The sequence below is a fragment of the Coptis chinensis genome, chromosome 5 (assembly GCF_015680905.1).
Source record: "Coptis chinensis isolate HL-2020 chromosome 5, ASM1568090v1, whole genome shotgun sequence".
NCBI classification, from domain to species: domain Eukaryota; kingdom Viridiplantae; phylum Streptophyta; class Magnoliopsida; order Ranunculales; family Ranunculaceae; genus Coptis; species Coptis chinensis.
The window spans coordinates 70783343-70798387 of NC_141460.1; the positions used below are offsets into that span (position 1 = coordinate 70783343).

The 15045-nt window shown below is 34.7% G+C and overlaps 2 pseudogenes; both read right to left on the reverse strand.

Annotated features, from left to right (window-relative positions):
• Nucleotides 1-821: 821 nt before the first annotated feature.
• LOC147498662 (F-box protein At5g46170 pseudogene) lies at nucleotides 822-3637 on the reverse strand (annotated as a pseudogene).
• A 3480-nt stretch (nucleotides 3638-7117) lies between these two features.
• Nucleotides 7118-13162, reverse strand: LOC147498663 (pentatricopeptide repeat-containing protein At1g80550, mitochondrial pseudogene; annotated as a pseudogene).
• Nucleotides 13163-15045: the final 1883 nt, after the last annotated feature.

The window sequence follows — 15045 nt, forward strand, 5'->3', positions numbered from 1 at the left end:
AGCACTACTCAACCTTTTACCATCTACTAGCCATTTGGCCCGGCCTATGGCCGGACTTGCTACATAAATAACTATAGACTCAAAAGCCTAAAGTCCACTTGAATAAATAATATATGTATATTGATAGCTAATGATTCATTGCATACTTTGTTTGAAGGGTTTATGTTTTTCTAATTTTTTTTGAAAGAGATTGTTAACCAAGCTCTGAAACCTTGATCTAGTAAATGTAATGCGTATATCTTTTCTGGCTGATGCATCAGCAGTAGCGGAAGACAAATCGATGTCAATTTCAAATCTAGATGAGAGTCAAATAGAGATCACACCCTAACTACCACATATACTGTTATATGGGTTAGTTGAGTAAACCACAACACCTATAACTAAACCATTTTTTTAAGTAGTTAATATTAAAAGAAAAGTAAGTTATGAGTGCCCATAACTTAACTTTGTTATAATGGATCCACGGTTTTATTTTTTTTTTTTTTGAGCCACCATTCAAAGGAAAAAAAAACTACAAAATTATAGCAACACCAAATGGGGACCTCATCTACCATTACATGAAATGTGATTGTAATTCTTTTTTGGATACTCCATTGCAAAATATGCTCCTATACAATATATACTTTATACTGTAATTCTTATATATTATACTGTTTCAACAATCAAATTCATAAGATATCTACATTTGTATCTTTGTTACTGATATATGTACTTGCATCTAAGATTACACTACAGTTCATACCACATAACTACAAACTATCCAGTAATATTTTTTTAACATAATTAGGAAACAATAGAATTTACCTTGGCTAGAATGCCTCTCATAATGAATTCATCTCAAGACAATAGGTCCGTCTTTTCACCACAGTACCATAAGGCTCCTCAAATGCAGTAGATGGCGATAACGGCTTCACCCTCAGTTCCTCCAGCTAATCTTTATTCATACAAATCATCTCTTGCCCATCCGCATCAGTTAAAACCAAATTGTTAAGCGTCTGATGCTAAGCAATTATAGGCAATAACAATAATGCCTAGCCGAAGCAACAATCAAAGAGCTAATAGTCCAAACCACTCGCAATTTCAAACCCCCCATTTGTATAAAATGATTCAGGAATACTCCCATTATCATCTGAACTATTACCAGCAGCCCCAATAACATTATTCTCCTTAGGAATAACTGACGATGCGCCTAAAATGAAACGGTTATCAAGCGATGAACCAAAATCCGCTCGCCATTTCAATAAAATATCATCCCCTATCCCCAATTCCCCACTGGGCAGTTCAATTTGAAGACTACGAATCTCGTTAAAATTCTTCAACACCTGTGTGAGTGAATGATGAATCACACCACTTGATGATGATCCAATCTCATCATCTGACGTGGAAGTAGTAGTCGAATTTATAGACCCACCACTCGATCTTTTTGACGAACCAAGAAACTGTCCAATAAATTGTAGTGGCTTAACAATCCCACCGTAAAAGAATCTAACAAAACTCGAGAACACCCCTCGAACTAAAGTTGAGGTTGAAGAAAGAGAAGCTATGAAAGTTCTAAGACTTATTAATCCTTTGAATGGACTAAAGGGGGTGACTTCTTTCAAATAATTAACTTAAAGGGGATTCTAGGGCAATAATGGGATCTAAAGACAACAGCAATGCGATAGTGCTAGTCCAGTTTCAAATTTCATGTTAATTATTTTTTTAGGTTAGTTCAATACATTTGCATACAGTTTTTTATTTCTCTTTAAGTATTCTTTAAGTTTGGTTCAATGCATTTGCAAATCCAATTTCTGATTTCTTATTAATTATTTTTTTAGGTTGGTTCAATGCATTTGCAAATCCAGTTTTCGATTTCCCGTTAATTATTCTTTCATGTTAGATAGTTCAATGTATTTGCATCTAGTTTTCGACTTTTAGTTAATTATTCTTTAAGGTTAGTTCAATGCATTTGTATCCGGTTTCTGATTTCTGATTAGTTATTATTCTTTAAGATTAGTTCAATGTATTTCCATCCAATTATCAACTTCTGCTCGTTAATTATTTTTCTTTGATGTTATTTCAATACATTTGCATCCAGTTTTTGATTTCCTGTTAATTATTCTTTTTTTAGGTTAGTTCAATGCATTTGCATCCAGTTTTCAATTACCCATTAATTATTTTTTTTTTTTAGGTTAGTTCAATACATTTGCATCTAGTTTTTTATTTCCCGTACGTTAATTATTCTTTTATGTTAGTTCAATGTAATTGCATCTAGTTTCCGATTTTATGTTAATTATTCTTTGAGAGTAGTTCAATACATTTGCATCCATTTTCTAATTTCTCGTTAATTATGCATTTGCATCCAATTTTTGATTTCCAGCTATTTATTCTTTGAGGTTAGTGCGATGGATTTGCATCCGATTTCTGATTTTCCATTAAACCATTATTTTTTTAGGGTAGTTCAATGCATTTGTATCTAGTTTCCGATTTTCCGTTAATTATTATTTTTTGTAGTTTAGCAGTTGCATCCAGTTTTCGATTTCTAACTTTGTGGGATCCTCAAAAAATACCTTGAAATGATATAATAACATGTGATAAGTAATAGCGTCATACTTTAATTTGTGATTCTTTTTCCAAATTGTGTATGTTTTGTGATTTTAATTCATGACATTCTAGCAATTCCCAAGTTATAAACGTCTTGGTAGAAATCAAGAATTTTTTAGTTGATTTTACATGCAACAGTTTCAAAATTAATTAAAACAAATATTGGTAAGAAAAACTAATGACAATAATAAATAGCACCACTTATATGTTTTCCCTGTCATATATATATATAACATTTAAAGAAATCAAAATGAAAAACAGTGGCGAAGGTTTTGTAAAGGCGATGGGTCCAAGATATTAGGAAAGAAAGGCGACAAAATAGAGGACGAAGGGCACAAACGGCGGCTCCTATATAAGTAGAAAGAATGATTTGCGAATATACATGAAATGTAACCAAGGAAGCTTTGTATAAAAATAATCGATTTCAATTAAGGGTCTGATTTCAAACCAATAAACAGTTTTACAATGATTAAGATATATGAAACAACATTTTTCTTGTTTTCATTAAATCAGAACTTCGCAAGAATAATTTCCCACACGAAGTCTTCTGGCGCTGCAAACACAGATATAAGATTATGTTAGATATTCGTTCACATAATGCAATATTGAACAGGAACATATATCAGAAAATTATGGAAATTATTTGGCCTGGTGCAGCACATATTGCTAATAACTTGAGCTAGGAATACTGGCTAATGATCAAGTATCAATCTAAACTCTAGAGTACTTATGTGCTTTTAAAATAGCTAGAGGCAAATTCTAAGATCACCTTTTCGTCCAGTGAAAAGATTGAACTGGCCCATTTCCTGGCGGAGGAACATTTCAACTCCACTCACAACAATGGCTCCAGCAGCCTCTACTTCTTTTAAAAGTTGCATTTTTCTTGGTGTGTAAATTGAATCAAACACAACCTAGTAAACTCCCAAGGTCTCTTAAACAAACAGATACGGAAATTTTACCTCCAACCACTGTGATTGAATTGCTCTAGTTTATTCCAACAAAAAAAGAAGGGACTTACCGTAGCAACAGGAATCATATCTGTATTTGGATGCATTCCTATGGGGGTAGCAACAAGTATTGCTCCTATCTCTGGATAGCTCTTTGATATACACTGCCTAAGTGTGTGTGTGTGTGTGTGTGATTAGCAAGACTACAAGAGAAGATTCATTAGATAATTTAATGTCCACATTAGAAGGTTACCACACCATTACTTCACTGCCTAAGTGTACATAATATTCAGTATACATGTAGTAGGCTTGATCCTAAAATTCCTCCTTAAATTGGGAGGTGCATTACTATGACGAACAATAATATTAGTAGCAAGCTAACTTAAGTCTGAAATTCCTCTCCAATTATAATTGACCGTTCCCAAAATAGATAATCAACTAACAACAAACAGCCCAACCAAATAGTTAAATTTAAATGCAAAACAGTTTCAAGCACATCATTTATACCCTAACCGACAACACCCAATCATAATATAAGTGTATTTGGATAATGGTGTGACCTAATACCAAAGGCAAGCATTGGAGACTAATCCCATATTAGGGGATTTTGCTTTCCAAAATTCCAGAAAGAATCACATCCATTGGTAAGGTAGTACAGTTGATCTTGTACCAAGATCTTTGGTACAGGTAGTCTATCATATCGTCGTCCAGCCTTGCCCTGTATGTCTCTATTTTATGTGGCTTGTGAAGGCTTTTGTTGGGTATGAGTAAAATTCATTATAGTCTAGGAAAGTGATTTATTTATTAAAGTGTTAACATTATCAGCGTTCTTCTTATGGCATCCAAACCACTAATAGGCCCGAATATATTTGTTTATTGAAGAACACTTGTTACTTGAACTAAAAGTCAGACACAAACATTGGCTTGCACTCATGGCTTGTGCTCATCAGAATCATCCTAGAAAAAATAAAATGTGTACGTTCCACTCAAATTGGTCTAACACATATACAACGAAATCATATTGTTATGCTGTTCATAGTAAAACTACATTGGAAAATAGGACGTTTCAACAAATCAGTCTATCTTTGATCATGTCTAAGTGTAAGGAAAATAGGTGACGTAGTGTCATGTCCAAGACACTTAGCCAAAATTTAAATATATAATATTCATACAGTTGTATGTTAAAGCAATAATATAACCATTAGTTATTTTTGATAAATCACATTTTTACATTTGTTATTTTTGATAAATTCTAAGCTGTAATTGATGAATATAGCATCATGCCAGATAGGTAGGTTAGAAGACTTACTGTCTTTTAGATTTTCAAAAGGGGATACACGCAATGGAACAAAACTTTATAAATTGAACATAATGAGAAGAAACCAAATACTTGTAATCAGATGTAACACTTACAATTCGAAGAACGATATCCTGGTTACCCAATCAAACGCTTCTACTCCCCTAGAAAAAAAAGGTCATTGATTCCAACACGATCTGAAATTGATGGAATTATACAATATTTGTGCTGAGTTGGAGAGAGGCCTCATCTACAAATAACCTGCAACCTAATAATTTTTACTTATGCAATAGCATATGGTCATGTGGGTTCTAATTAATGTAAGCTTATATGTTATTGGCATTGTTGCAGACTTGTAAAAAATGTTAAGATGCTCAGGATTACTCAAGACAACACCTGACTTGGTAATGCAGATCGATGTTGCAGGAAGTTCATGTCTATTTGGTCAGTTGACAATGTGATAATGGGTTTCAAATGGTGTTTTATGCAATTGTTCGAAAAACAAAGTGAACTCCGAGTATGCTGCAAGCTTTCTTACAATTTTCAAGTTTGGAATGCACAATAACTCAACTCCTTCCCCTCTTGCTTCCTTCCTAGCAGTTTCCCAATTTTTTTTTAATCTCCACTGACTTATTTGTACTACCCTTGCTTATTTGCGCCTCTAAATTCATATAAGTGGTCGGTGTTCTTAAATTTCTATATTGTGTTAATACCTAGTAGTAAACAGAATACGAAGTTGGGATAGAGCATTTGAGCTATTACACTCAACACTATCAACATTTAATTCAAGATACTATGTTCTAATAGGCTATTAATAATGGCACAATCAAAACGATCTAGGATGCCCTTTGGGTTTTGTTATATTGTTAGGATCATCTTCTCAATTTCTACAGCATGATTAATGGTGGCTCATTGTCATTTCAAATTTTCAATGATCCAAAGAGGGCGTCTGACTCAGACTATCTTAACATTCCACTACCACCTAACTCAGTGATCCAAACATACCACTACCACCATAAATCCTAGGTGCGTAGAAAATAGCATAGATAGTGCACATCCCACAAAGTCAAAATGAAATAGAAAGTATTAGAAGAAATAGTTAAGCTAACAACTAACACCCAACTTGATAAAATCAATCTTCATTTCAATACTAATGTCGTTACAACACCATACCTAATGGAAAACAAAATACTAAAAAGCTCAAAATTTTTGTCCAACAGGTCAAAAGTTTCAATACCTGACTGGTATAGATTGATGGCAAATGGAAGGGGTAGCGTGTGGCAGATCGAGATTTCGAATGATATACTCCAGTGGTTGAGTGTGGCGAATTAACAAACGATAAATTGCTTTAAGAAAGTAGAACATGCACATTGATTAAAATCAGTGTAAAGAAAATAAAACTGGTGCAGTTCTAATAATAGCTGAATCACGATGTTCACGAAAGAAAAGATAACTTACCAGATTTCTAAGATTGCACACGATAAAATTAGTGTTGGAAACCCTTCGACTACAGAGATCTCAAATTCCGTTTCTAGAAATATATAACGAATATGAGGAATTAATCTTCACCATCAAAAGTTCATAACCAAACCTAAAAAATAAAAATCAACACTCCTAATAGAACAACTTCAAAATAATATTAATAATAAAATAACTTGATTTTACCTCGCGATCATGGAAGTTGTGTTCAGGGTTTCTCAACATCTTGATTTGAGACGATAGAGTTCCTGGTGGGGTTTGAAGCAAAAAGATCTCACCTGAAAAAATTCCTAGCCAAACCCCAAAAGTTTAATGAGGTTGAAAAGAGAAATTAATGACTTCTCTAGGTGTCTGATTTGCTTATGCAGTGGCCAAGCTTACAGAAGTAAGTGGCAAATATTGAGAGAGATAGAGGAAAGAAATTGATTCATAATGTTCAAGGGAGGGGTAACGAAGGGTAAACTTTGATTTCTAGAGCTCAAAACGGGTAAACTTCCTACTTAGTCTCCTGAGTTTTCATAATACCCCTATCGACATGGATAGGCTGAGAGCTTGAAAAGAGACTGTTATATATATAAGCATTCAACTGAATTCGTATACTGAAGGCGGAATCCAACATATTAATCTGATTCACTTCTGGATAAAAACCGATATCACTTGATTACATCAATTTGACACTAACATAAATCTAGCACTTCAATTACTAAGTAGATGCTTCAAAATGAAAGTTAGTAGTTAGAAGTTCACTAATAGTATACCTTTAATGAGTGAAAAAGCGAAAATGTGATGGTGCACAACTGCACATGGAGGTGGTGTAGAATTTTCATTTTCAAACGTGGTGTAAGCCTGTGAGGATGTGACTCGAGTAGATGATGTTATAAGATCTTATTCAATTTATTTGATTCCCTTATTTATATCTATTCCCTTATGTTATTTAACTCCTCAAAAGCCCACATTATAACCCAGCAAAGTACCCCATCTCAGCACAAAGCTCCCGACCAAAGTATCCCTCCACTCCTCCCATATCAAAATGATGACCTCCACAATATCACTTGGACAATCTTATTTCAAATCTTGATGCGGGAAGCATTCATATCAAGATTTCAACTCCAACGTGTCACTCTTGCAATCTTATATAAAACCTCTATGCTTACGGGTAAAGCAAGTTTACAAACCCGAACTTAACAATGAACTGCTGCAAATCCAGTGCAATTTCTGAAATGAGAGCATCGTGTTAAAGATATGCTCACTCGCGATCAGAATGCTTGATTTTCTTCTGGTTGGTCACCCTTCATCAAATTTTCTGACGTTTAAGGAGTCAAGTAGATGATGTTGACAGAGCAGAAGCATCCAGTCAGGCTTGGTTTGGAAAAATTGAAACTTGGGGCAAAACTAATCTCATCAAATATCATTTATCATCATCACCAGATTCTACACAACGGCTTTGTTCCCAACTCTTTCCGTGGCTTAGCTGAGAGTCCTTTCGCTAACATTTCTACATCGTATTTCCTTGCCATATCAACCATATTCTTCTAAATCAGTGCATCAATAACAGCATTATAAGCAGAAGTGGCTGGACTGCACCCATGTTCTTCCATTTTCTTCCCAACTATAAACACTGGACGAAGAAACCCCTCCCAAATCTTCTCAACAACATCACATAAGTATCCATCCTAGGACGAACACTACTTTCAATCATCCTATCAAACAGTTTAAGCATTTCCTTTGGTTTTTTCAGACACCCAAAGAAACCATGATACGTAATCACATTAGGAAAACAACCATTCTCCGGCATTTGATCAAGTATCGCATAAGCATGTCTTCCAGGATCTTAACCTCCTCTTCAACCTCTCTCAGATCCTTCCCCAATACAAAACTTTCATCTTCCAGCAGCAAATACTTTCTTCTAAGAGACCTGTACTCGTCTCCACCTCTTGTGGAATCGAAGAGAATCCGAGGTCGATCTTTTCCATTTGTTGCAATAAAGGGGAAGAAACTTCAGGGCTTCAAGCTTCGTTTCATAGCTTTCTTTGATGTCCCCAAGGATGGAGGCAATGTCTCTTGAACTCCTTTTAGATTCCCCCCTCAGATCTGAAACATAGAGCACCGTGGTTCACCGTTTTTCTTCGGCGTGACTTGGGATTAGATACTTCATCGGGCAAAGATCAATCTTGGATCTTTCATTTCTCACTTTAGAAATAACGCACCTATATACCAAGAATTATCACATCAATTAAACCTAAAAAATATATGTTGTAGAGTTTTCATGCATAGTTACAACTTGCAACTTACATCATTTCAAAGTTCGATTACACTTCACAGAATCTAACACAAATTATGTGATTGAGAATATAGATTCATATCACGTGATCGAGAAAGAAAAGTCCCACCTTAATTTGTACGTGAGCAGAAACCACAATTCGCAGGATCACTTTGGTTGATGTTAGCTGCTGCCACATCACCAATGAATTTAATTGCATCTATCAGAAATAAACCTTAATTGTATATTCTCTACACCAATCTCCATAAGATCAGCCAAACATCCCATTGCAATTCAACATATCATTGACTACTATATCTGACCGCCCTAAAAAATTTAGAACTGAGCAATCCTCTTACCACATTGTCATGCTTAACACTATAATCATCATTACACAAAAGCTTTACAATGATATTATAAGTAACAATATTCGGTTTACATCCCAACTCTATCATTTCTTTATACAGCGTAATCGAAACATCAACACCCTCAGATATACCAATAGCATGAAGAACCGTATTATAAGCCACCACCCAATACAATCCCCTTCTTCTTCATCTCCTTATACAACTTACAGCGTCTTCCACGGTTTCCCCGACTTACATACAATATCCATATATATAGAATACGAATGTAAGGATGGGTTTACGGATGATGGGTTTCCAAAACCCCGAGTAGATTCTAAGGTTTTCCACTTTCAAAGTTGTCATTTTTTGCTTTCCCCTTTTAGTAAATATGTACAAAATAGAATCTGTTGGAAGTATCAACGAAGAAGCCATTTTTCTTTGGGTTGGGGCAAAAATCAAAGCTTCTGTTTTGTTTGTTGAGAGGTGAGAGAATGAATTGAGAAAGGAAGAGAGAGGTTGGAGCGCGAACAACGGTTTTTCTTTTGGTCTTTCTGTTGTTTTTAGGTTTATTTTTCCTTCAGACGTACGAACAATTGAAAAGGGGCGTAGATTTGCCTTTTTTTCCTGCCCAAACTGACGTGTCCACCTTAGAGAAAAAAAGGAACTGGAGCATTCTCTACTACTCAGTATTCATTGTATTTGATACCAACCTCATTTAAAAACTTAATTAGCGTCAACTTCAGTCTTTGGAGTGTTCCATTTGTAAGCAATTAACCCTTTTCCTGACTCATGAATCCTGATCCAAAGAAAGAAAGGGACTAAATCTTCACCGACATCTTACTTCATTTGTATGTCTTGGCCTTTTCCACATTGTTACTATCAATAGTTGTTTAGCAACATTCTAGTCCAGTACACAAAAAAGTTGCTAGTTAGTAGATACCAAACAAAAACCGAAAAAACATGCTACGATTTTGGCACGCAAATAATTAAATATTCATGAGTTGCAATTTGCTGGCGGATGGTAGGGTTGAATTAGTCTACTACCAAGAAAGAAACTCAATACAAACCATGAAGAAAACCATATCAACAAATCAACTTAATAGGAACGACAATTATAGAGTTAATCTTCGACAATGACAAATCTAGGCTCTGATTTGATACACTTCAACCACCAAGCTCAGCTAAATAACTACTCAAGTTTGATAAAGATTATTTCAAGTTTGATAAGATTATTTAGAAGAACAATTTTACACAAAACAAGGTGGATGTTTGGAAATAAGAAAAATATAGTCTTACATTTTTGTAAGTTAAATAAACTTATGTCTCTGCAGCTTTGGCGATTGGATATTTGACTTCGAACTTTTCTACAAAAACATCTTTGAAAATTATAGGTATGTTTCACACAACTGCAGAGTGTGTATGTTGACCTCAATATAATTCACCTTAGCTTAGTTTTCTTATACATATATACAGCACTCAAACTCACAACCTATATATATATGCATCTTTGGATTAGATGCCCGTTTCTTAAGTTTGCGTTTAATGAGTCACCAATTAATCTGAGTTGTGTATTTAACTATTCCCTTTGGGGAGTGCTGTGGTTAGGAGTGTGCATGGTACCAATTACCCGAAACCGAACTGGAACCTAAAATGTTTATAGCAGTTTTGGATCCTAAAATGTTAGGCCAAATGGGTCTTCAAGAACTTAACCCATAAAAAACTGAAACCGTTAGAACCGAATAGAAAAAATCCGATAAGTATCCGAACCAGAACCAATTATTATGATTTTAATATATAAAGTTTAGTATTATATTACACTAAATAAAGACATATCAAAACATTATAATATATAGTTTTTGTTTGTTAGGTGTAAAAGTCTACTAAATATATATAACATAATAGTTAATGTGTGTTAAGTTAGGGTGATCTTGGACATACCCAACAAAACACTCCCGTATCCCAACTTTAAAATAAATAAATAAAATGATTTTAGACATATTTAGCTTCCTAAATTACCCTTCTTTTTTATTAGGCGTACCCAAGATATTTATTGAATAAAACAAGTCATTTACTCTAACTGATTCAGTTGTAGAAGAAAATGACCTCTGTTTTTTTTTTTTCTTCTTCTTCTCCAATAACCTCTTATTCTTTTATCTCATCAATAAACATGCAAACACCCACTTTTGATTTGAATCAATCATACCAAAGTAATGAGGATGAATACCAACCGAATGAGAATGAAGAAAAAAATTCAAAATCAAATTTTGAGGAATGGGAGAATGTAGAAGACTATTATACTTTGGATTACTACCAATGATTTAGTGGGGCAGACAAAGAAGAGAGGGAGACCAAAGACAGGTGATCAAGCTTCTGTGTTGCCTTCTACTGATGAATCTCAATCCCAAGCTTTTAAGAGAAAATTTGCACCTAGCGAAGCACCAATTGTGAACAACGAACTCATTGCCTTGAAAGAAAGTCTAGACCTGGAAAAAAAAATACTTGTTAGTCAGAAATTGGCAAGTCTAACTTTCAAGAACAAACTGGTGTAAAGATTTTGTGGATTAAGTAATGATGGCGCTGTCTCTGAGCTCAATAGCACTAATCTCAAGATACCCCTGGAATTGCAAGCCAAATCAACCTTGCACAGTCGAATTCATCAGGGCATTCCCCAAATCCAAACGAATGAGTTTATCCTTAACCCCTCTTTAGAGATGCATAGAAAAGAAAACAAATTTAACTATCAGAAAATGGAGCATTATAAGGAAGTTAAAATGGAGAATACTTCCACCTCTTATAACAGAGTGATAACCAATGGAAGCCATGGCTGGCAATCAAAAATACTTTCAAATGATTATGGAAGAAATTTTGTGGATGCTGGATCCCAAGCATTCTATAATAATGTGCATGTTATCAGACAAGGGGAGAATTTTATCCCTGGATAGAGTTTTATGAATGAGAACATAACACAACCGCTTGAGGATGTGGCAGTAGCATCAGGTAATGATGATAACAAGGAAGAACTGGAGGATGCTAGCTCAGGGGCTGACTAAATGAATCAGGCCAAAGTCGTCAAGTATTCCTATGAGGTGAATCCTTCTGGTGATACTAAGTCTTGGCTTAACTTAATTGCTTGTTCCCACAATATGCTACTTCAGATTTACCCTGACCTGATATAGACTGTCTGCTCACTTGGCGACTTGTTTCTTAGCACAAAGAAGTTGGCTGGGATTTTGTAAATGTCAGACACATGTCAACTCTACAAGGAAAAGAACGGGAACTAAAATGCCTAGATCCGCTGGATCAGATAACACTATATTCAGTATTGTGTACAATGGTTTTCATTTTTACCAACGCCTTTAGTTGACAAGTTGTCAATTATAAATATCAATTGATTTTTGCACACGGATATGCTTCCAAGTCCCTAGTCCCTACTTCATGTTACAACTTTCAGTTTCGGCTACGCTCACATGTGTTATTGGTCTTTCACTAAAATGCATCGACTAAATTTCCCCTTCTCTTCTAGAGTGGTCTGGTATGGGATGAACTTATTAGCGCGGAATTGATTTGGTCATCGGATATAAGCATTTAAGAAAATGTATAAACTACAGGGTGATGAACTCCCAAAGTTCCCCTCCATGGGCAAGATCATCCAAAGTAGAAGAGGGGAGAAAATAGCAAAATACAACAGAATGTTCCGCTCAGGGCTCTATTACTTTCCAATGTGCAAAAGCTAAATAAAATAGAAAACTACGAGTTATATAGTTACCATGCAATTTAGCACTCATAGCAAGAGATGCAAAATGTTCACAACTTACCAGACTCAATACCACATCACCTTGACTGATGAAAGTTACATCCACTACAGAAAATATAGGATTTCTGTATTTATTCATGGATAAAATTTTGATTGGAGAGTGTCTTTAAAACGCGTGCACGCTAATGGTTTATAAGTTTGTACAAAACATTTAGTATATTCATCTACATACAAAATGGTTGAAAATTGTAACCTCAGCTTCGGCATGTCTCTTCCACTAGTCTCTTAATGATCAATAATTAAATATAAGGTCAACACACACCAGTGAAGTGCATTATCTCGCTAAACTATGGTCTTCACCTTGATTGATTATTGGAATACAGAATGTGTTCCAGTGGTTGGAATGACATCTGAGACCACCAAAACTACATCTCCTTCTTTCACCATCCCCCTGGACTTGATAAGGTCGAAGGTTTTCAAAATGTTGTCTTCCATGTCTTCTGATAACTCAACAAGGAAAGGGTTAACCCCCTATTGCAAAGTCAGAGTCTTCCTGGTGCAGCTTCTATTAGTGAATGCAAAAATGGGAGGGTTTAGACGGTTGTGTGACAGAAGTGAGGCCATGTTACCATATCTTGTCATTGGCTTTCATCAAACAACTATGGTGGTGAAAGCCAAACAGACAACCAATTAAGGCTCAACAGACCCAATTCTAAATTCATTACCCAATTCCGAATTCATTACAGAGTTACTAAAAGACAAAGGTTAAAAACACTGAAGGAGATGACTTTGTAAGTAATTTAAAAGCAAGTTCAAGTTTAATACGCATGGGACTAAATCTGTGTTTGCAAGGATAGGCTTGTAAGGGTTTTTTTTTTTTTTTTTTTTTTTTTTTTTTTTTTTTTTTTTTTTAGAAGATACAGCGAAAGGAATGAAGAAGAATGTGACTTTTACTAAAAAAAATGGTACCAAATAGATGTGTCGTTATTTTGTTTTTTGTTTTTTTTATTCTTTTGCCCCCTGCCCTTATTGGAAATACTACAAATTATTTGGGAGATATTATTAGATTTAGGCAGTTATTGGGGTATGACAAAAACTTATGTTAGTTATGGGGTAACGGGAGTATTTTTATGGGTATATCCAAGATCACCCTTAAGTTATTAAATGCATGTTTTATAATATTACATTAAACATGTATATTATAAATGTTAATAATAATATCAACGTCCACACATATACTATGAATTAGCTAATACACTATATATATTAACTAATACACATGGACGTACTTGAAATATTATATGTGTATATATAGGATAATAAATACGTGCAATGCCAACTAACCATATAATTGTGATACATGTATTTATTATCTCAATTAGTAGAGTATACCATAATTAACATGATCTTTTAAATTGGACCAACCTTTTTTCTACCACTAAATACCCTTTATAAAATATTCAATGCATTTAAAAAAGACTATTTGGTCATTTCAAATTTTACTACCGTTTATACCCTTAACTTAACATAGGAAAAAGAAGGTGTTTGTGTAAATTCAAGTAGAAAACCAAATGCACGCAATATGTGAATTATACGCCTATATTAATTATTCATAAAGTAGACTTTAATTACCATAAATACACCCTTCCATCTCCCTCTTTTGGTAAACAATAACTTTTTTCCTTTCATCTTCTTTTTCTGTCTCCTCATCTTTTCTTCTCGACTCAAAAATCTCTGGACACTCTTCTCTTTCTTCTTTCACTGTTAGTGCAAGTGCACAGAAAAAGAAAGTAGTTATTATTAATACTAACAGTGGTGGGCATGCTGTTATTGGGTTTTACTTTGCTAAAGATCTTTTGAGTTCTGGTCATGAAGTTACTGTATTGACTATTGGTGAAGAGAGTTCAGACAAGATGAAAAAGCCTCCATTTAGTCGATTCTCAGTTAGTATTCTCTCCTTCCTTAGTTCCTTATATCTCTATTTGGGCATTTGTATTTTCTTGCTATGCAAATTATTAGTTTGTTGATTTCTGTTTGGAGGTATGTGATAAGAGCCCAAAACTGTAGTTTTAACCCCTTAATAATCATACTGTTAGACCAATTATGTGAATAATAAGTAAGAGTTAATATTGATTACGTGTTTTATACATTTCGGGCTTCAAAATCCATTAATGCGCAAAATGTGCCACTTTAGCGAGATAAAGGAGCAAAAGTCAATGAGAACTTCCGAATGCCATATCTTTGGACTCGGACCACCGAATTGGGCCTACCTTATGTCAAAACGACCGGCTCGGAAAGAGCTTTCCAATGGACCAAACCTTGACCCAATCAGAGGAGTAGAAGTGGACGAAAAGTCTACTGAAGCCAACTGCAGCTTT